General features: G+C 53.1%; 1 protein-coding gene and 1 pseudogene across 9 annotated transcripts in view; both read right to left on the bottom strand.

Moving 5' to 3' along the window:
- Nucleotides 1-10,684, bottom strand: part of SLC6A6 (solute carrier family 6 member 6) — an 87,593-nt gene extending 76,909 nt beyond the window's left edge. For 8 of the 9 annotated variants that reach the window (XR_012431526.1, XR_012431527.1, XM_074033072.1 and 5 more), the window contains exon 1: nt 10,443-10,684. The gene's annotated coding sequence lies outside the window, so the exon portion shown is untranslated. The remainder of the gene's footprint in view (nt 1-10,442) is intronic. The other variant, XM_045385698.3, reaches the window with a different exon arrangement.
- Nucleotides 10,685-19,134: 8,450 nt separating this feature from the next.
- Nucleotides 19,135-19,253, bottom strand: LOC123572042 (5S ribosomal RNA; annotated as a pseudogene).
- Nucleotides 19,254-20,486: the final 1,233 nt, after the last annotated feature.

Here is a 20,486-nt window from a genome sequence, read left to right as displayed (position 1 = left end):
CTAAATAATAGGGGAGGCTGTCAGAGGCTAAGGAGCCTCCTTGGGCTCTAGCAGGCTCCAGGCTGGTCTTCCAGGCGCCCAGAGCATCCCCGACGGCTCCCCTACTCCCAGGCAGCATGCCAGCCCTAAATCCCGCTGTGGGCCTTGTCCGGACACAGTGACCCAGGCCGCCCTGCTGTCAGCAGCCTGGCTAGCCCTGGGCTCTCCCCTGATTTACATCCGACTTGGCTGCCTTGAAAAGCCTCCTGTGGCTTTTGGAGCGAGGACACTGTTCAGTAGTAAAAGGCTTCCCCAACAGCATCCTTTCCAAGGTGGCGCTGGCCCAGCGTGAATGCCGGCAGGCTCCCAGCTGTGTGACCTTGGGCAAATTATCTGCCCTCAGCAGGGCCTCGGGTCTTCATGTGCAAAATGGGAATAATGGTGTCTTTGGTGAGGATTAAGGAGAGGATGTTCACGAAGCACAGGGTCTGGCTTTTAATGCACAGGAGGCACACAACAGCGCTGTTTATCTCCTTGATTCAGAGTGGTCCCCAGACCAGCACCATCCACAGTGCCTGAGAGTTGGTTAGAAATTCAGGGCCCCAGGCCCCACTTAGGCCTGCTGTCTCACTGTTGTCACCCAGGCTGGAGTGCGGTGGCACGATCTCAGCTCAGTGAAACGTCTGTCTACCAGGCTCATCCTCCCGAGTAGCTGGGACTACAGGTGTGTGCCACCACACTCGGCAAATTTTTGCCTTTTTTGTAGAGATGGGGTTTTGCCATGTTGCCCAGGCTGGTCTCGAACTCCTGAACTCAAGCAATCCACCCGCCTCAGTCTCCCAAAATACTGGGATTACAGGCGTAAGCCACCACACCTGGACGAGCTTTTGCTTTTCTTTTTTTAAAAGTCTGTTCTAATCGATATTCTTCTACCAGTGGTAGAAGAAGAATCCACATTATTGTTCCCTGAGGCAACGTTCTTCACTAAAAGCCTGTTGCTACAGCTCTGCTCAGAGTAACTCTGGAACTCCTGTCCCCAAATCGGGACACCTCCTTTCAGAGGCAGGGCTGGGACATCTTGAAAAGCCGCCAAGAGGATGACTGCATCCTTAAAGGAGTCCCTTAAAGGAGCACCCCATGTGGTGACAAGCGCTTCCACAATGGATAGAATGGTTTTTACTCTCTTTATTCAGAAGGTATTTCCCTTAAACACAAAACCTATCTGGGCCACCCCTTACAGGACCAGAGAGGAGAAAGGACTCACTTAGATCACATAGCAAGCCAGAGGACAGGGGCATTCTAAGTCTGGTGTTGCAGTGCCTGGTGTAGGGCCTTTGATTTTAAAAGGGCATTAGCCATGCATGTGTAATTTTTTGTTTGACATCCATAGCCCTGCCAGACAGACAGCTCCATAAGGGTACAGTTTGGTCTGTCTTGTTCACCAGCCACATCCCCAGGGCCTAGGACAGGACCTGGAACAACTAAATATTTGTTGGATGGATGGATTGATGGATAGTGATGGTTGAATATAATTTCCAAGCGTGGAGCCACCCAGATGTTCAAACCATATGTTCCCATTTCAGAGTAGAAGGAATCAGGCTATCTTGATTTCTATGTTGAGCAACCACTGTGTGCCACACCCCTAGACTGGATGCTGGAGCATCCATCCCTCCCACTGATGTGTCCCCAGTCAGGTGCATAGGTATAAGGTAAGACCATAAAGGTCTGAGCTCAGGTCAGAGGAAAGGACCACAGGGCTCAGAGCAGGGGAAGCTTAAGTCCACTTTAACTCACGTCATCTTTTTTGAGTGCTTACTATGTGCCAGGTACTGTTAAGAGGCTCAAGGAATGCCTCCTAGAGCAGGCAGCTCCAAGCTCGCCCCTTAAGAGTGGGAATAAGGAGTGATGGGAGGAAGGGCCTTGTGAGCTGAGAGGCCAGCATGGGCGGGGCTGAGAGAGCTGGACGCTTGGTCTAGCTAGGAGCAGAAACCAGCCAGACTACAAACAAGGAAAGAAGTTGTGGTAGGTGAGCGTGAACACTGGCCAAGAGCCAGATCGTGAAGGGCCTCCAACGCCAGGCTAAGGAGGTTGGACTTGATTTCACAAAGCACTAGGGAGCCACCACTGAAGGCTTTTGAGCAACAGAGTGACATGCAGAGAGCTGGTCCCCGGATGGTACAGAGAGGTATCCAGGAGGCACAGAGATATCCAGGAGGCACAGAGGCTAGTGAGGAGACTGTTGTCTTGGGCTGGTGTGATGTCCACCTGCAGAGGAGCCACCAGGTGTCATCTCCGAAGGAATGAATGTCCTTGAAATCATGACCTGAGTCTTCCCTCTTGGTGCTGACTAGCCTTGGGGCAAGACAGCAGGTCCCTTAAGACCTCCCTCTTCCGGCACCCTTCACCCAGTAAGCATGACTCTGCTGAAATCGCTGGCCAACCACACTCCTCCACCTCCAACCAAGCAACTGGCAGCCTTGGGTTAAGGACTTTCCACTGGAACATGGCAGTGAGTCACTTGGCATTTATGTGCAAAGAAAAGTCCTGGAAAGGAAGGGCCTCTCAGGGCCTCCCAGCATGAGGAGAGACCATGCAGAGGAGTGGTCCTGAGCCTCTGGGTCGGGAAGGACCCAACATGAGCAGAACCCCGAGGGCTTAGCCCTCTGCCTTCTAGCCCAGGCCTGCTCAGATACCTACTGAGGGAGGAAGCCTTCCATTGCCAGCCCAACCCTTCTCCTGGCGACCACCAGCCATCTCCCTACCTTCCACTTTCTATTCCATGCAGTGGCCAGAGCTGCTCACCATGCTCCTTCCTGAGCTTTCTAGGAACTCCATCCTGGGTTCTGGGGGTGTCTCCTGAGCAGCCAAACCATAAGGAGTCTTTGCAATTGATACAGCTTTGCCCTCCCACCCGCTTTCCCGTGACTTGTGACAAATCCAGGATCTGAGAGTCATGAACAAATATCATCGAAGGTTTGAGGCAGTGGCATTAACCCTTTCCTTAAATCCCTCCCTGTCAAGGGGGGTTTCACATAAGCAATGCATGATGGATGCAGCTGGGAGGGGGGAGCACAGGGAGCCACATCTGTGAACAATGGTTCTTTTTTTTTTTTTTTTTTTGAGACGGAGTCTCACTCTATCACCCAGGATGGAGGGCAGTAGTGAGATCTTGGCTCACTGCAACCTCCGCCTCCCAAGTTCAAGTGATTCTCCTGCCTCAGCCTCCCAAGCAGCTGGGATTACAGGCGCCCCACCACTGTACCTGACTAATTCTTGTATTTTTAGTAGAGATGGGGTTTCACCATGTTGGCCAGGTTGGTCTTGAACTCCTGACCTCGTGATCCGCCTGCCTCAGCCTCCCAAAATGCTGGGATTACAGGTGTGAGCCAGTGTGCCTGGCCAACAATGGCTCTTTTGATGGCTTTATCTTCCTGGGTTGATAAGTGCCTCCCTGGGACCTCAGTGTCCTCATCCATAAAGTGGGTGGGCAGAGAAGGTTAACTGGATGATCACACAACCCCAAAGTCCCCACACTCCACACCCTGGGGCTGCTCTCCCTCAGACCTGAGGCGGCATTCCCAGACTGGATCCTTGGCCTGCCTTGGCATAAACTATCTTAGATTGTTCATTAACCTCCTCCTGATACAGATCTCCCCTCCCTCCTTGAGCACAGGGGCTGTTTATTCCTCCCTGCCCTCTTGGCCCTGGCCCTGTGCCTAGCACACAGTAGGCACTCATGAAAGTTTGCTGTGCAGCCAGCGGGACGAGGATGGGCTGAGGCATCAGGTGGACTCTGGGTCCAGCGCTCCTTCCACCCTCTCCTAGCTGAGTGTGGGCTGGGGCCATCCACTTTTCTGATGAACTCATCTCTGAGACAGGAAGGGGGATAAAGCACCATGGATGCTCAATAAATATGGGTTCCTTCACTTCTCAGAATGCTGAATTGGCTCAGCTGGCACCTCAGCACCCTCTGGGGCAAGTCCTGCATGGGGGTATTTCATTTACTGAGCTGGCAGCACTGGAGGTGATCAGACAGGACACCCGAAGTCAGTGGCTCCCAAATGCAGGCTGGCTGTTTGGAATGGCCTGGCAGATCCGTGTGTTCTGACATGCAGTCCACATGGCCTGCTATTGGAATAGACCAAGTGGCAGAACCAAGAACAGTACCATGCCATTTTTGTTAAAAACAAAACAAAACTGGCCGGGCGCGGTAGCTCACGCCTGTAATCCCAGCACTTTGGGAAGCCGAGGCGGGCAGATCACGGTGTCAGGAGATCGAGACCATCCTGGCTAACACGGTGAAACCCTGTCTCTATTAAAAATACAAAAACAATTAGCCGGGCGTGGTGGCGGATGCCTGTAAGTCCCAGCTACTCGGGAGGCCGAGGCAGGAGAATGGCGCGAACCCGGGAGGCGGAGCTTGCAGTGAGCCGAGATCGCACCACCACACTCCAGCCTGGGTGACAGAGCAAGACTCCGTCTTAGAAAAAAAAAAAAAAAAAAAAAAACTACAGCTAGCTTCTAAACAGATCCCAAATAATGCCTGGATCAAATAGGAAACCAAAACTCAACTGAAAACTGATCCAGTAAGTAACAAAAAGGAGTCTATGTCCACATGGACACCTGGATATAGTTTAAGCTGTATGCAGAGGGAAATGTATAACCTTATATTAAGAAAGAGATATGATATACTGTCCAGCATTTTGGAAGGCTGAGGCAGGCGGATCACTTGAGGTCGGGAGTTAGAGACCAGCCTGGCCAACATGGTGAAACCCTGCCTCTACTAAAAATACAAAAATTAGCCAGGCATAGTGGCACGTGCCAGTAGTCCCAGCTACTCAGGAGGCTGAGGCAGAAGAATCGCTTGAACCTGGGAGGTGGAGGTTGCAGTCAGCCGAGGTCAAGCCACTGCACTCCAGCCTGGGTGACAGAGCAAGACTCCATCTCAAATAAAAAAAAAAGAAAGAGATATGATAGACAGGCAGGTGGACAGACTGAAGATCAGATTGTACTTTTTTTAAATGATCTGAAAGGATCACTTTTTAGTTTATGCAGTTTTGTATTGCTTGAGGTATATTACTTTTATAATTAAAAGTGAATGATTTACCAGTTTTTCAAAAAGTTAACACATATCTACCACCTTATAACCCAGCAGCTCTAGTCCTAGAGAAAGCAAAATACATGTCCATAAAAAGACTCGTACAGAAATATGCATATAGAAGCTTTATTAGTAATAGCCGCTCCCCAACTGGAAACAGTGTCCATCAACAGCATGGATGAACGCATTGTGGGACATCCATACAACGGGAGATGACTCAGCAATAAAAAAACAAAAATCAACTCCTGATATACTCAATAGCACAGATGGATCCCAGCAACGTCAAGCAGAAAAAAACGGACACAAGAGTACACACTAAATAAGTCCATTTATATAAGGATTTAGACTGGCAAAACTAATTTATGGTGACAGAAATCAGAAAGTGGGCCTGGTATGGTGGTCCATGCTTGTGATCCCAGCATGGGATTCTGGGAGGCCCGCACGGGTGGATCGTTTAAGCCTAGAAGTTTGACACCAGCCTGGCAACACAGCAAAACCCTCTCTCTACAAGAAACATAAAAGAAACTAGCCAGGTGTGGTGGCGTGCACCTGTAGTCCCAACTACTCGGGAAGTGAGGTGGGAGGATCATCTGAGCCTGGGGAGGTCTGCAGTAGAGATCATGCCACTGCACTCTAGCTTGGGAAACAGAATAAGACTCTGTCTCAAAAAGAAAAAGAAAACGAAAAAGGAGAAAGTGGCTGTCTTGTGAGGTGAGGAGCACAAGACAACTTTCAGAGGTGCTGGAAATGTTCTATATCTTGATTTGGGTGGTGGTTACACCGGTGTATACATTTGTCAAAACTCATCAAACCGTAACAGAATCTTTGCATATTACTGCATGTAAATCATAACTCAATTTAAAAATATTTTTAAAAAATCATCTGAGGTGGGAGGATCACTTGAGCCCAGGAGTTCAAGACCAGCCCAGGCAACATGGTGAAACCTCATCTGTACAAAAAATGCAAAAATTAGCCTGGAGTGGTGGGGCATGCCTGTAGTCCTAGCTACTTGGGAGGCTGAGGTGGGAGGATCACGTGAGCCCAGGAGATCGAGGCTGCAGTGAACCTGATGGCACCACTGTACTCCAGCCTGGGCAACAAAGTGAGACCCTGTCAAAAAAACAAACAAACAAACACACACACACACACAAAAGAAAAACTTTAAAAATACAGATTCCCAGGCTCCACCCTCCTGCAAGTTCTGATTCAGTATGTCCAGGCTGGGCCTGGGAGTCTGGCTGAATATGTGTGTTTGTTTTTAAGTATCCCAGGCAATTCTGATACCTGAGCACAGTTAGGGCAGTCCACCTGCCTCCCCTATCATTCCCTGCCCACTCTTTTGTTTTAGGTGGTTTATTATTTGTGTGTTGGTTTTTCCAAGAGAAAGTTGGTTGGCCATACCACGCTGGAGCTTTAGAAACAGAACAGCAATTTCTCACTCTCTCTGCTTTCCCTCTCGTAACCCCTAACTCCCACCCTTGGCATCAGCCTCTGCCCAGGTTTACAAATGAAGGCTCTGACCAGGTAAGACAAGAAAGGAAACTCTGCAGACCCGTTCAGGACTGGCATAACTCACCTAGAGACACTAGGGCTGTGTGCTCCGGGAGGTCAAAGTTAATGGCCTGTGTACCAGTTAAATAGCATGTCCAGGCCTTCACCCCCATGTTTACAGAAGGAGTTCAGGGTAAGACTCATTGGTATAGAAAATGCTTAGTGGCTCAGTGACTCTCGGTCTCCTGGACCCCAGCTCCGTTCCTTACTCACCATCAGGGGTCTCCTGGGCTCCAGGCTTGACTGGCTTCTCCCCGACTATCCCTAAACCCAATGTGATTCCTGCTGCCCTCGGGAGAAAGCCCAAGCCCACTTACACAACATTCAAGGCCCTCCAGCTCGGCACGGTGGCTCACACCTATAATCAACAATTTGGGAGGCTGAGGCGAGAAGATTGCCTGAGCCCAGGAGTTTGAGACCAGCCTGGGCAACATAGTAAGACCCTGTCTCTATTTTTATATGTGAAAAAATCAAACACCCCCCTACCATCTGGCTCCTATTCCTCTCTCCAGCTAGGACCCAGGGAACCTGTTCTACAAACATGCTTGGCTATTTCACGCCACTGTGCCCTTGTAGCTGCTCTGCCCCCTGTTGAGAATGCCAGCCCATCCTGTTTCTCCACCCACAGATAATGGCAACTCCGATACTGTGTCCTCTAGGAAGCAAAAGTGCCTCCTGCCTACTACCCCACCCTCACTGGCACACTCAGCAGCTCCTTGGGTCTTCTTCACTGTACCCCATGGATGGTAATGGCCATTGCAGCTACCACATGCTTCTACCTCTGGGACAGAAGCTCCTAGAAAGCCAACACTCTACCCTGAACCCAGTGCTGGCCCAGAGCTGACCTTAACCAAGGTCTATTAACCAACTAAATGAAGCACATTAAAAAAGTGCTCTCGTTCTCACTGGAAGGCTTACTTAGGCATTTCCCGATCCACAGCTCCTGCCCAGAACCCATAAATTCAAACGAACACTCTGGCCAAGTTGGCAAGCACAGGAAAGTGAGATGCAGCCCCAAAGAATCTGACTCTTGCTCATGACCTCCTGCAGAAGTGGGGGATCAGCATGTACCTGCCAGGGTGGCCCTGGGATTCCAGGCCAACCCCAATTCCAGGCAGATCCCCTCTGGCTGCAGCTGAGCTGCATTCTGGGGAGCCCTTATAATTTACTTCTCAGCTCTTTTCTATATACGGGAATGTGTGCAATGACTCACAAGTGTCTTATCATTCAGGACCTTTGGAAAGACTTTCAGAGAAGTACAGCTCCCAAATCCTTTGACAAACTGACAGGCGGACAAGTTCAGGTTAGAAAGCACAGTCCCCAGAGCCTGGATTGCCTTGTGGAGGGCTGACCCCTGCAGCAGAATGGGTAGCAGGGCTCGGGGGAAGGCACAAAGAAGGAAGAATGAGTAACTAGGGACAGAGGCAAGGTGCAAATGGGTCCCATAGGCTCACTCTCCTGCCCTGAGGACTGGGGCACCTTTGTTCCTCATTTTCCCCAGGCCCTGGTTCAATTTCAACTCCCCAGGATATCAGCGACCAAAGCCCCATGGGGCCAAAACTCACAGCTGAGCTAGGGAAAGCATTTTGAAACTTAATTTTGTCCAATCAAGGCAAAGTCCCTTAGGTGCCTCTCAGTTTGTCCATCTGTAAAATGGGTACTGCTCACCAGGCCTCCAGACTCTGAAAAGCAGATGTGGCCCAATCACCACAGGTTGAGGTGACGGGAATGAGGTAGGAGAGGATGATTGCAGCTGAGCCATGGGTTAGTACAAGGGTATCCCCGAAGGACAAAGCCTCCAGAATGCACCTTGGCCCTTGCCATACACCACAGTGACCCGGGACCTCGTGACACCCTCTAATCAGCAGCTCTACAGCCGAGCCCGGCTTTACAGCTTACCACAAGCTTATTCAACCTCATCTCCCTCAATCCCCTCAAGGACGTAGTGAGGCCAGCACTGGCGTCCTTGCTGCCCAGGCAGCCAAGCCGAGGCTCAAAGAAACGAAGGGAATCAACCAAGGTCACTCGCCCATTAAAACAAAGCACAGGACTTCAATCAATTCCCTGGGGACAAGCTCCTACCTCTGGTCCCTGGTTTACTCTATAACCAGTCTGCCCCACCCATTTTACAGGTAAGGAAACTGAGGCTGAAAAAGGGTTGCCCAAGGTCAACTGGGGGCTGAGCCAGGCCTAACACCTCCCACCATTCCACCAGTCCCACCCTGTTGGGGGTTCTTAGCCATGCTAGGCCCCCTTCAGATCCTCTCCAACACCATCTTGATGAAATTCCTCCCCCACCCCACCTCCTCATGCCCACCCCACACTCCCTGGGTGACTCCCTGGTCGAGATGGAGGCAGGTGGTTGCTAAGCACTCACCCGCTCTCTCTCTCATAAAAATAAACTCCTTCTGGTTAGGAGACTCTGGACAAGATCCCCTCCCTTCTAGCCAACAAAAAATTAAAAAGAAATTTTAAAAAGATCTCCTCAGTGACATTTACTTGAACGTCAGCTGTGCCAAAGCGGGGGCCAATTTATTGAAGTCCAAATGGAGCCATGCGCCAGTAAACCTCAGCCCGAAGACCCTCCATTCAAGTGTCTGGGCAATTACTGAGCTGATTTATTTCCCCAGGCAGGGAACAGGGGCCCAGGCTGCCTCCCAAGCTTTTGGGGCTGGTCCTAGGGATGCCGGGATCTGGCAGAGGCCCGACAGTGACCAAAATAGCCAGGCCGGTGGCCCTGCCCGGCACACACCTCCCTGCCTGGGAGAGCTGCCCACAGGTCTCCTCTCCAGTCCAGGCTGAAGTCCAGGCTGAAGCTTTGAGGCTGTAGGAGGAGGTCCCTGGAATTCTCTCTGTGCGGCTTCCCTAGTGGGAGGGGGACGAGAATCTCCTACTCAAAAGAGGAACCCACAGAAGGAAGAGAAATAGTCTGGAGGAGGAAGTGTCCTGCTGGCCCTGCCGGCTGTCCACTACCCCTTGGCTGCCCCTCCGGGCCTTGGTCCCACCACTTGGACTGCTGGACGCCGTCGCTGCCACCTGCACACCACCTATGGAGTGCATGCACCTATGGAGCCATGCTGCTCTATCACCTCTCCCCACTCAGCGCCGGCCCGGGAAAACCAGCTCTGGCCATTTGACCCTCTAGGCACCGGGGACGCCCTCTTGGGTACAGCCGAGGACACATAAGTGCCTACAACCAGGGACCTGGAGACACAACCACACTCAGGGACACGCACGTGTACCCGGCCAGGGCCTGGAAGACGCAGGCCCCCCCAAACACATTCATGCAGACACAAACGGGGACACACAAGAGCACACATCCAAAGACAGCACACTCAGGTATCTCTCACACATACACACAGGCACACACACACAGCCCAGCACACAGAGAATAGCAGACATGCCCCGGAACACACATGTGCACGCTGCTGGGGACACGGTGAAACAGCCACCCTCAGAAACATAGACACGGGGATACGGAGGCACATGTAGGCATTCTGACCGAGAAAGACACACAGACATACCACACACAAACACACACACACACACCCCCCCCCCACACACACACCCCCCCCCACACACACACCCCTGCCGCCCGCACCAGGAGCCGGAGCCCTTTCGCCTGGGAAACAATAACAGCCCCGCCAGCGGGACTGAGCAGGCGACCCTCGGTCCCTTCCGTGGTGGTGAAAGGGGCGCCGGATGGGCGCACGCGGAGGGGAGGAGGCCGGGACTGCGGAGACGCGGGGATGGGGAGGGGCTGCAGACGGCGGGCAGCGCCGGCTGCGCGCCCGGCTCCCCGTCCCTCGGGTACCTGGGGTGGCTGCGGCGCCGTCCGCGCTCTGCTCGGCTGCGCCCGGTTGCGCCGGCCAGGGGCTGCCTGCCCGCTCGCTCTCTGACCCGAGGGGTGAACGCTCCGCACTCCCTCTTGGCGCAGCTCGGCCTCTGGGCTTGCGGTCCTCGGGGCTCGGCGTTGGCGGCGGCGCGAAGGAAGCGGTAATTTATAAGCGGCTTCTTCCTGACCTCGCGTGTCTGTTGTCTGAGCAGGCAGCTCTCAGCATCACCCATCCTGCTGGGTGGAAAAATACCAGCTCGGCCGGGCCGGGGGCGGGGCCGGGGCGGGGCCTGGGCGTCTAGCCCCGCCCCAAGTGCGGACACACGCGCTCACACACACACATGCACACACACACGCATACACGCACGCGCGCATGGGCTCGGACACACAAAGAACCCGGGCTCGCCGAGCGCGCGCGCACACCCTCAGGCTGCGCGGCGAACGTTCGTTGCCAGGTGCGGCAGTCCGCCCTGGGCGCCTCCTGCCTGCGAAAGAAGAGCAGGACAGACCCGACCCGACCCACCTAGTCCCCTCCTTCACAACAGCCTCCAAACTCCACCGCTCGCCTCTCCTCCAGGCTCCTAGGATGAGGCCCAGGGCTCCTGGAGCAGCCAGGTGCAGACCATACCGGGCTTGCACTCCACTCCGTTCCCCTGGGCGATCGTCCACGTTCTGGGAGACTCGGTATACCCCTCCCAATAGTCGGCACGGTCACCGAGCTCTCACCAGGGGCGGGAGGGTGGCCTGAGCTTGTGGTGTGAAGCCAGGTACAGAGCTCCAGAATCCTGGCCTTGCCATGGCTGTGTGACCCTGGGCAAGTGACTCACAATTTCTGTGCCTCAGTGTCCTCATCTATAAAATGGAAAGGAAAAATAGTAGCGCTTGTCTCCTCTGGCTGTTACGAAGATCCAAGGTTAACAGCATAGAGACCTCGGAACACACCCGGCATCTAGGAAGTGCCAAGCCAGTGTCAGCTAATGTGACTATTTTTAAATGGAGATGGGGAGTGTGCCATTATTCTTGTCCTTATTTGAATGAACGGGCCCTCAGGGACCATTTTTCACAGCCCTGCCCTGGCAACATGAGAGGGAAACGCTGTGAGAACCCCCAACCCCAGCTTTCCCCTGTTCCCCCTCTCTCCCTCTGCACCTGGGAGGCAGGGAGGAGAGAGCCGATCCTTCCACCATTTACACTGAGAATAAAAGAAGAAATGCCGGCCAGGCGTGGTGGCTCACGCCTCTAATCCCAGCACTTTGGGAGGCCGAGGGGGCAGATCACCTGAGGTCAGGAGTTCGAGACCAGCCTGGCCAACATGGCGAAACCCCGTCTCTACTAAAAGTACAAAAATTAGCCGGGTGTGGTGCCGGGCCCCTATAATCCCAGCTACTTAGGAGGCTGAGGCAGGAGAATCGCTTGAACCCGGGAGGCGGAGGTTGCAGTGAGCCGAGATCACACCACTGCACTCCAACCTGGGCGACAAGAGTGAGTCTCAAAAAAAAAAAAAAGAAGAAGAAGAAATACCACACAGGTCTGACCAAGAGCCATCCCACTCGGGCCAAGATCCCCGCCTGGAAGGGCTCTGCAGCTGCTCTCCCTGTACAGCCCCAGGATGCTAAGGAGCATCCTGAAGTGACACTGTCTCTCCCTGGAGGCCCCTGCCGTCGGACTCCAACCTGACCTTCCGGTGGGTGCTCCTCATACTGGCTCCAGCCAAGCCAGACAAGGACCACTGGGCATATGCCCTTCCTTGTCTTCCTCTGGTGCCCTCCTCACCCTTCTCTGCTGGCCCCAGGTGGCCCCTTCCTCCAGGAAGCACCTGGGGACCAGCAGTGCCTCTAGGGTCCCAGTGGCCCACGTGACATCTGCTTCTGGCCACCTGAGCACTCTCCTTTGAGTTCAGGATCACCGTACCCTTTTATAGGTGAGAAAACAAAAGCTGAGGAAGAGAAGTGACTGGGTGTCCCATATCCCTCTGCTTCAGATATGAGGTTCCCTCATGAGCTGCAGGAACAGACATCAAGCAAAAACTCCTCAGACGCCCTGTGCATGTGTGGCCGCACAGGGCACAAAGGCTGAAGCAAAGGGGCAGGTCCTGGCGTGGGGAGGGGACTCTGGGGTTGAGGTTTGAACCAAAAGGAGGCTTTGACTAAGCCACGAGCAGTGAAGCCAGCAGGAGAGGAAGCAAGTTCTAGCAGAGGTGCCTGCCGTGCAAAGGCCTGAGAGCAAGGTTGTTGGTGGCAGGGCTGACCTGTGTGGTATTTCTTCTTCTTCTTCTTCTTTTTTTTTTTGAGACTCACTCTTGTCGCCCAGGTTGGAGTGCAGTGGTGTGATCTCAGCTCACTGTAACCTCCGCTTCCTGGGTTCAAGCGATTCTCCTGCCTCAGCCTTCCAAGTAGCTGGCATTACAGTCATGCCCCACCACGCCTGGCTACTTTTGCATTTTTAGTAGAGACGGGGTTTCTCCATGTTGGTCAGGCTGGTCTCAAACTCCCAACCTCAGGTGATCCGCCCGCCTCGGCCTTCCAAAGTGCTGAGATTACAGGCCACCACGTCTGGCTTTAACTTACTTTTCTTTGGCACCTAATTATGTACCCTGCATAGTTAAATGCATTTTAATAAGTTAACCCTTTTCATCCTGACAACACCCCTATGAGATTGGTACAATTATTTCTTCTGTTTTATAGAAGGTAAAACTGAGTCACAGAGAAGTTAAGTAACTTCCCCAAGGTCACTCAGCTGGCAGATGGTAGAGCTGGAATTCAAACCGAGGCCACCTGGCTCCAGAGGTTACAATCTTGAATGAGGGGATTCTGGGTGGGCAATTGCCAGACAAAAAACCTAGCCCCAAAGAGAGAAAGGAGGAGGAGGAGGCAAGAAGATCCCCAACCTCAGCCCCAGGGAGAGGTGACAGATGAGGTGGAAAAGAGATGGTCAGACCAGAGCGGGGACCAGGAGGAGCCAGTGCCAAAGCTAGAGGCATGCACAGGGTGGAGAGAGCTCAGTGTGGGAGGCCACAGACCCTAGCTCCACCTCAGCTCTGTGGCTTCCCAGCTGCGTGGCTTGGGCCTGCAGGCCTGCTCTCTGAGCCTCAGTTTCCTCATTGTAATATGAGATAAAATACACCTTGCCTCATTGAGCCATTCTGAGGAGATTAGAGGTCTCAAACTGAGGGCCTTAAACCGAATCCAGTTCCCAGATGCGCTTCTTTGGCCATCACTGAGCTTTAATGTGTTTGGAGTTAATTTTTATGAATAAAAATGTGGAAGATTTCACATTTTAAAAATCTAGCCAGTCTGGGCAACAAAGTAAAATTTCATCTCTAACAAAAATTTTTAAGACATTAGCCGGGTATGGTGGTGCGTGACTGTGGTCCCAGCTACTCAGGAAGCTGAGGCAGGAGGATCACTTGAGTCTAGGAGGTCAAGGCTGCAGTAAGCTATGATTACACGACTGCACTCCAGCCTAGGCGAGAGAGCAAGACCCTGTCTCCAAACAACACCAATAACAACAACAACGAAACCTGAATGCCTGGTTTATCTTGAAATATGGCAGAATGGGGCCCCCCAGGCCCATTACCCACCTGTCTACAATGTCCTGGAGCTGAGGGGCATTAGCCACCCTCTCACATGGGGACATGGGCTCCCCAGGGGGCCACAGCTCCCTCCTAGCTAGTTTGCTCCTTTCTGTCACCTACCGGCCCTTGCAGGGAGCTGAATTTGAGATCCATGATGCACTTTGTGCACCCTGCCCCCTGGAAGACAACTGAGTACCAAGGGAAATGAAAAGCTTTGGCAACAAGGAGGGAGCTTCAGGGAAAGCCAGGCAGAGGTTCCCCTCAGAACCGTAGACTAGGCTGAAATTCCACTGGGACTAATTCTTCTCATTTCAAGAATGAAAATTGATTGCTGGACAGAGCTCCTGGAGGGCCAATTTTCAGGCTGTAGTCTACAGCTGTCCACTTAGAGGCAGTGAATGAGATTTTTCAAAGCCTACTTTATGATTACTTACTTTAGCAGCTCTCAATAGTAAAATAAAATTGATCCAGGACTTTGATCAAAACTTCTCGTCCCTTGCTAGGGAAGAGTTTGTCTCATCTATCAGGCCGCCAACAAGAGTTGTTGCAATGCTGTGGGAGCTGCAGCCCATCCTGGGCCACAGGGCCAGCTCAGGGATCTTGCTGGAGATTGAGGATTGTCTGGTCCGCGTCTTACACGTCTCAGAACATCATCCCTGGGAGCAGCCCTGAAGAGACCAAGGGTCAGTGGCAGGGCTGCTGAGTGGCTGCCTCCCTGACCTGGCCAGCATCTCCTGGGCACACTGCAGTGTGTCCATTTCCCTGGGTGTGTAGGTGGCTGCAGAGCCTTGTCAGAGCATCTGGGCCTTCAGGGATCTGCTTCCTGCCCACCAGCCTCCTCTTGCCCGCATGCAAATCTCAGTTCCATCCCTCATGGGCTGTGTGACCTAGAGTGAATAATGTGACCTCTCTGTGCCTCGGTTTCTTGATTTGTACAGCCTGTTAATCATAACCCCTCTGCTGCAGATTATTGTGTGGAGTGAGTGGACGTGATTGATGTGAAGCATCTAGCCAGGTCCCTGGCATACAGTCTAGCACTCTGGAAAGCAGGACTCCCACCTACCCCTACCACCTGTATGCTCCAGGCTTTCTTGCCTCCAGGACTTCACCCTTGCTGCTCCCTCCTGCCAAGCACTTTGCCCATTGCCCTCTTGCATCCTGGGTCTCTGCCAAACTTGGAGCCTCAGAAAGAGAACACCCAGGAGGCAGGGATGCCAAGCAGTCCCAGCATGGGGCCTGGAGCACAGTGGACCCCAGGAAACCCTTGCAGGATGTGGTCTGTGGGTGGCAAGTGCCTGGGCTCACTTCCTCTTCTCCCTTGGTGGGCAAGCAAAATTACCCCAGAGGTGGACAGACAGGGAAGTTGTCAGTGTTGGAGACAGCCCTGCAGGGAACTGGGGACCCACAGCACATTTAGTCATTCACTAGCACTGCAGACAGATGCTCTCCAGCTTCACAGCCACCCCAGGCCGGGCCATGTTCTCTCCCTTCTGGCTGACTGCAGGGGACATCTTCCTCCCTGGCTTCCTCTCCTCCCCGACAGCCCATCTCCACTCCTGGGACTCTCTATGGCGTATAGCCATTGCAGCAAACAATTTGGTAGTTTCGTTTCTTTTACTTTTATCTTTTTTTTTTTTCCTGAGACAAAGTCTCTAAAAAATGCTGTTGCCCAAGCTGGCCTTGAACTCCTGGGCTCCAGTGATCCTCCCACCTCAGCCTCCTAAGTAACCGGGGTTATAGGCACACCACCACGCCCAGCTACTCTGGCAGTTTCCGATAAGGTTATAAATTTCTTATAAGATTAAACACAACACTGTGAGCCAGCAATTGCACACCCAGGTAATTGACCAGAGAGAAATGAAAATGTTTGTTCACCCAAAGACTTATGAATGGCAGTGGTATTCATACAGTCCAAAATGGAAACAGCCCTGGTTGTATCTGTCAATAGAAGAATGGAAAAACAGATGGAAGGACTGTAATTCACAGGTGAAAAGGAACAGGCTATGAGAGGCTCCAAACCGAGGGGGCAGAGGGGTATGTCTCCAAAACACAGTGAGCCCAGTGAGAGAAGCCAGAGCCACGGACCAGATGCCCTGCAGTGGGTCCCTGTACATGGACTTCAAAGTCAGGCAGAGTGAATGAGGGTCATGGGAATAGGAGCAGTGGTTGCCTCCAGAGGTGAGGAGGGATGGGGTGAGGTGGAGTGGGGTGGGGGGTGGGGTGAGGTGGAGTGGGGTGGGGTGGGGTGGGAGATGGGGTGGGGGTGGGAGATGGGGTGGGGGTGGGGTGGGGTGGGATGGGAGATGGGGTGGGGTGGGGGTGGGGTGAGGTGGAGTGGGATGGGGGTGGGGTGAGGTGGAGTAGGGTGGGGGTGGGGTGAGGTGGAGTGGGGTGAGGTGGGGTGGGGATGGAGTGAGGTGGAGTGGGGTGGGGGGGACATGGGTTGGGGGGTGGAGTGGGGTGGGGGTGGGGTGAGGTGGAGTGGGGTGGGGTGGGGAATGGGTTGGGGGAGGAGTGAGGTGGAGTGGGATAGAGTGGGGTAGGGGGTGAGGTGAGGTGGAGTGGGGTGGGGTGGGGCGTGAGGTGAGATGGGGTGGGATGGGGTGTGAGGTGAGGTGGGGTGAGGTGAGGTGGGGTGGGGCGTGAGGTGAGGTGGGGTGGGGTGGGGCATGAGGTGAGGTGGGGTGGGGTGGGTTGTGAGGTGAGGTGGAGTGGGGTGGGGTGGGGCGTGAGGTGAGATGGGGTGGGATGGGGTGTGAGGTGAGGTGGGGTGAGGTGAGGTGAGGTGGAATGGGATGGGGTGGGGTATGAGGTGAGGTGGGGTGGGGTGCAGTGGCATAGGGTGAGGGGGTGGCATGGGGTGGGGATGGGGTGTAGTGGGGTGAGGGGGTTGGGGTGATGTGGGGTGGTGTGGGGTGGGTGGTGTATGAGAGAACCTGAGGGATAGGAAGGGGCTCCATCCTTACCTGGGGCAGGCCACACCAGTACGTGCTGTCACATTTCACTGTAGGAAGTGTAGACCTCAGTAAAAATCCCAAGGAAAACCCCCAGACTTCCAGACCCACTCAGGCTTCCTTCCTACTTTGAACCACCCGGTGGCCCCCACCACACTGCCACTAAGCCACACTCCTGGCAGCCACTGAGATAACTCCTGCCCGAACCTCCGCCACTCTCCTCTGCCTCCCTCACCCCCAGCCTCTCTGGCCTCCTGGCTTTCCCTCCAACTCCAGGCTCCCCTCTTTCTGCCTCAGGGCCTTTGCCCCTGTCTTGTTCCCTGCCCCAGGCACTTCCCCTCAGCCCTTCCCAGGGCTGGGTCCTCCTCCCTAGGCCTCAGCTCCGGTGTCTCATCCCCAGAGACCTTCCCAGACCACCATTTCTCAGATAGCCCCGGCTGCCTCCTCCCTCCCCTGCACCAGCCCTAAGCCATCACCTCATTTTATTCTCATTCTAACTTGGATAACGGGTGAGTGGACCTTGATCATTTACATATTGACTTGTTTCTGTCTGTTTTCACACTAGACTGCCCACTTCATGTGTCCCCAGGGCCTACAGCAGTGCCCAGCCCCATGGCAGATGTCCAACACATTCTGCTGAATGAATGGAGCTGGAGCTGCCTACAGTTTCCCCCCACACTCCCACCCCCATTCCACAGACTGCAAAGCAAACCATTTGTGTAGCTATGGAGAAAGGGGCCGGTCTTTAAGACTATGCATTCGGCTCTACCCACAAGAGCCCCCTTCCCTCCCCATCTCCTCTGCAGAGACCTAATTCCAAGCCATGAGTGGATCCTTAGTGGCTCTGTAACCCAGAGGGACCTCCATCTTCCTCTGCCTCGGTCTCCCCATCAATGGCATGAGGTTAGCCAAGGTGACCTTCCAGTCCCGCTTCAACTGAAAAGTGCATATACTCACGGCGGGATGTTGTTAACATACGAATTTGACTCAGTAGGTCTGAGGTGGGGTTGGAGATTCTGAATTTCTTTCTTTCTTTCTTATTGATTTATTTATTTATTTATTTATTTATTTATTTATTTATTTATTCTTCTTCTTTTCTTCTTCTTCTTCTTCTTCTTCTTCTTCTTCTTCTTCTTCTTCTTCTTCTTCTTCTTCTTCTTCTTCTTCTTCTTCTCCTTCTCCTTCTCCTTCTCCTTCTCCTTCTCCTCCTTCTTCTTCTTCTGATGGAGTTTCGCTCTTGTCGCCCAGGCTGGAGTACAATGGTGCGATCTCTGCTCACTGCAACCTCTGCCCCCTGGGTTCAAGTGATTCTCCTGCCTCAGCCTCCCAAGTAGCTGGGATTACAGGCATGTGCCACCACACCTGGCTAATTTTGTATTTTTAGTAGAGAAGGGGTTTCTCCATGTTGGTCAGGCTGGTCTCAAACTACCGACCTCAGATGATCTGCCTGCCTCGGCCTCCCAAAGTGCTGGGATTACAGGGGTGAGCCACCCATCCGGCCTTCTATTTTATTTATTTATTTATTTATTTATTTATTTATTTTTGAGACAGGATCTCACTCTGTCACCCAGGCTGGAGTGCAGTGGCATGATCACAGCTCACTGCAGCCTCCACCTTCTAGGGTCAAGCCATTCTCTCACCTCAGCATCCCAAGTAGCTGGGACTATAGCCATGAGCCACCATGCCCAGCTAATTTTTGTATTTTTTATAGAGACTAGGGTTTAGCCATGTTGCCCAGGCTGGTTTCAAACTCCTGAGCTCAAGCAGTCCACCTGCCTCAGCCTCCCAAAGTGCTGGGATTACAGGTGTGAGCCATCACGCTCCGCATTTTTATTTTATTTATTTATTTATTTATTTGAGACAGTCTCACCTTGTTGCTCAGGCTGGAGTGCGATGGTGCGATCTCGGCTCACTGCAACCTCCACCTCCCGGGTTCAAACGATTCTCCTGCCTCAGCCTCCCAAGTGGCTGGGATTATAGGCACCTGCCACTACACACAACTAATTTTTGTATGTTTAGTAGAGATGGGGTTTCACCATGTTGGCCAGGCTGGTCTCGATCTCCTGACCTCATGATCTGCCCGCCTCAGCCTCCCAAAGTGCTCGGATTACAGGTATGAGTCGCTGCGCCCGGCCAAACCAAAAGCCTCCAGCACCCGTTATTCCCAGGCAGTCTCCCACCAAAGTACTAACCAGACCCAAACCTGCTTAGCTTCTGAGATCAGATGAGATGGGGCGCGTTCAGGGTGGTATGGCCATAGACTGCTTTTTAAAATAGATATGAGGTGTCTCTATGTTGCCCAGGTTGATCTCAAACTTCTGGGCTCAAGCAATCCTCCAGCCTTAGCCTCCCCAAATGCTGGTATTACAGGTGTGAGCTTCTGTGCCAAGATTCTGAATCTCTAACAAGCTCCTGGGAGACATCCCAGGCTGTGGGTCCACAAGCCACAAAAGGAGTCCTGAGAATGCAGGGGAGAGGCTCACAAAGTCTGGCCCCCAGACTAGCAGCTTCACCTGGGAACTTGTTAGAAAAACAAAGCCCCAGCCCAGCCCAGACCTAATGAATCAGAAACTCTGTGGTGGGGCACGGTCCTGTCTAACAAGCACTTCAGGGGCTTCCGAGACAGCTGGCGTTTCAGAACCACTGCTACAGGAGGTACCAGTTCTCAACCTTGGTGGCCCAAGGAGAAACTGAAAAAGTTCTGATGCCTGGGGTCCCACGCTCAGAAATTCTCATTTAAATGGGCATGAGATGGTGGCAGCGGCTGCTGCTTCTTTTTCTTCTCCTTCTCCTTCTTCTTCTTCTTTGTCCTTCGTTCTTTAAGATAAAGCTCTCCAGGCAACGTGAATGTCTCATCAGTGCTGGATCCTTGAGCTAGAGGGTGCTGGGCCTCCGAGCATTCCGGTGGCCCAGACATCCCCAGGCAGGCCTGATTCCTCTGCATTCTTGCCCGGGCCTCCCAGTGACTGCCTTCTTATATTTGGTTATTTTTCCCTCCCTCCCCAAACACAACAATTCAAAATATTCTCAGCTCCCAGACCATAAACAAAGCGGGAGAGGCAAGCTCCCTGACTGTTTTGTTCCCACTTATGGCCTGATCCAAGGCTGGCCTGATTGGGCCCTTGGGACTGGTCATCTGAGCTGGAGTGGGGTGGGCCTCATTCTCAGGCTGCCCCAGCTCCACTCCTGGATTCCCAGGATCCCTCAGCTCTAGATGACCCCAGGTATCCCCCAAAGCCACTTCCCCAGGGAAACAGAGGTCAGCAAGTGACTTGTCCCATGACACAGAGGAATGCCCAGAAGGTCCCTCTGATCTGTGGTTTCTAGCCTTGGGGGCAGATGTGTTGGCTCTGGGACTCGGAGAGATGTGTGTTCAATTCCAGGCTCTGCCCCTTACCAACTGTGACCTTAGGCACAGGATTAGCCCCAATTTGAGCCTCATTTTGTCTGTCTGTAAAATGAGGATGGCACTAGAGCCCCGTCCAGGGTGAATGT

This window comes from Macaca fascicularis, chromosome 2 (genome assembly GCF_037993035.2).
Source record: "Macaca fascicularis isolate 582-1 chromosome 2, T2T-MFA8v1.1".
Classification (NCBI taxonomy): domain Eukaryota; kingdom Metazoa; phylum Chordata; class Mammalia; order Primates; family Cercopithecidae; genus Macaca; species Macaca fascicularis.
The sequence above is the reverse complement of the archived record's forward strand: the minus strand, read 5'-3'. Positions and strand labels throughout refer to the sequence as shown.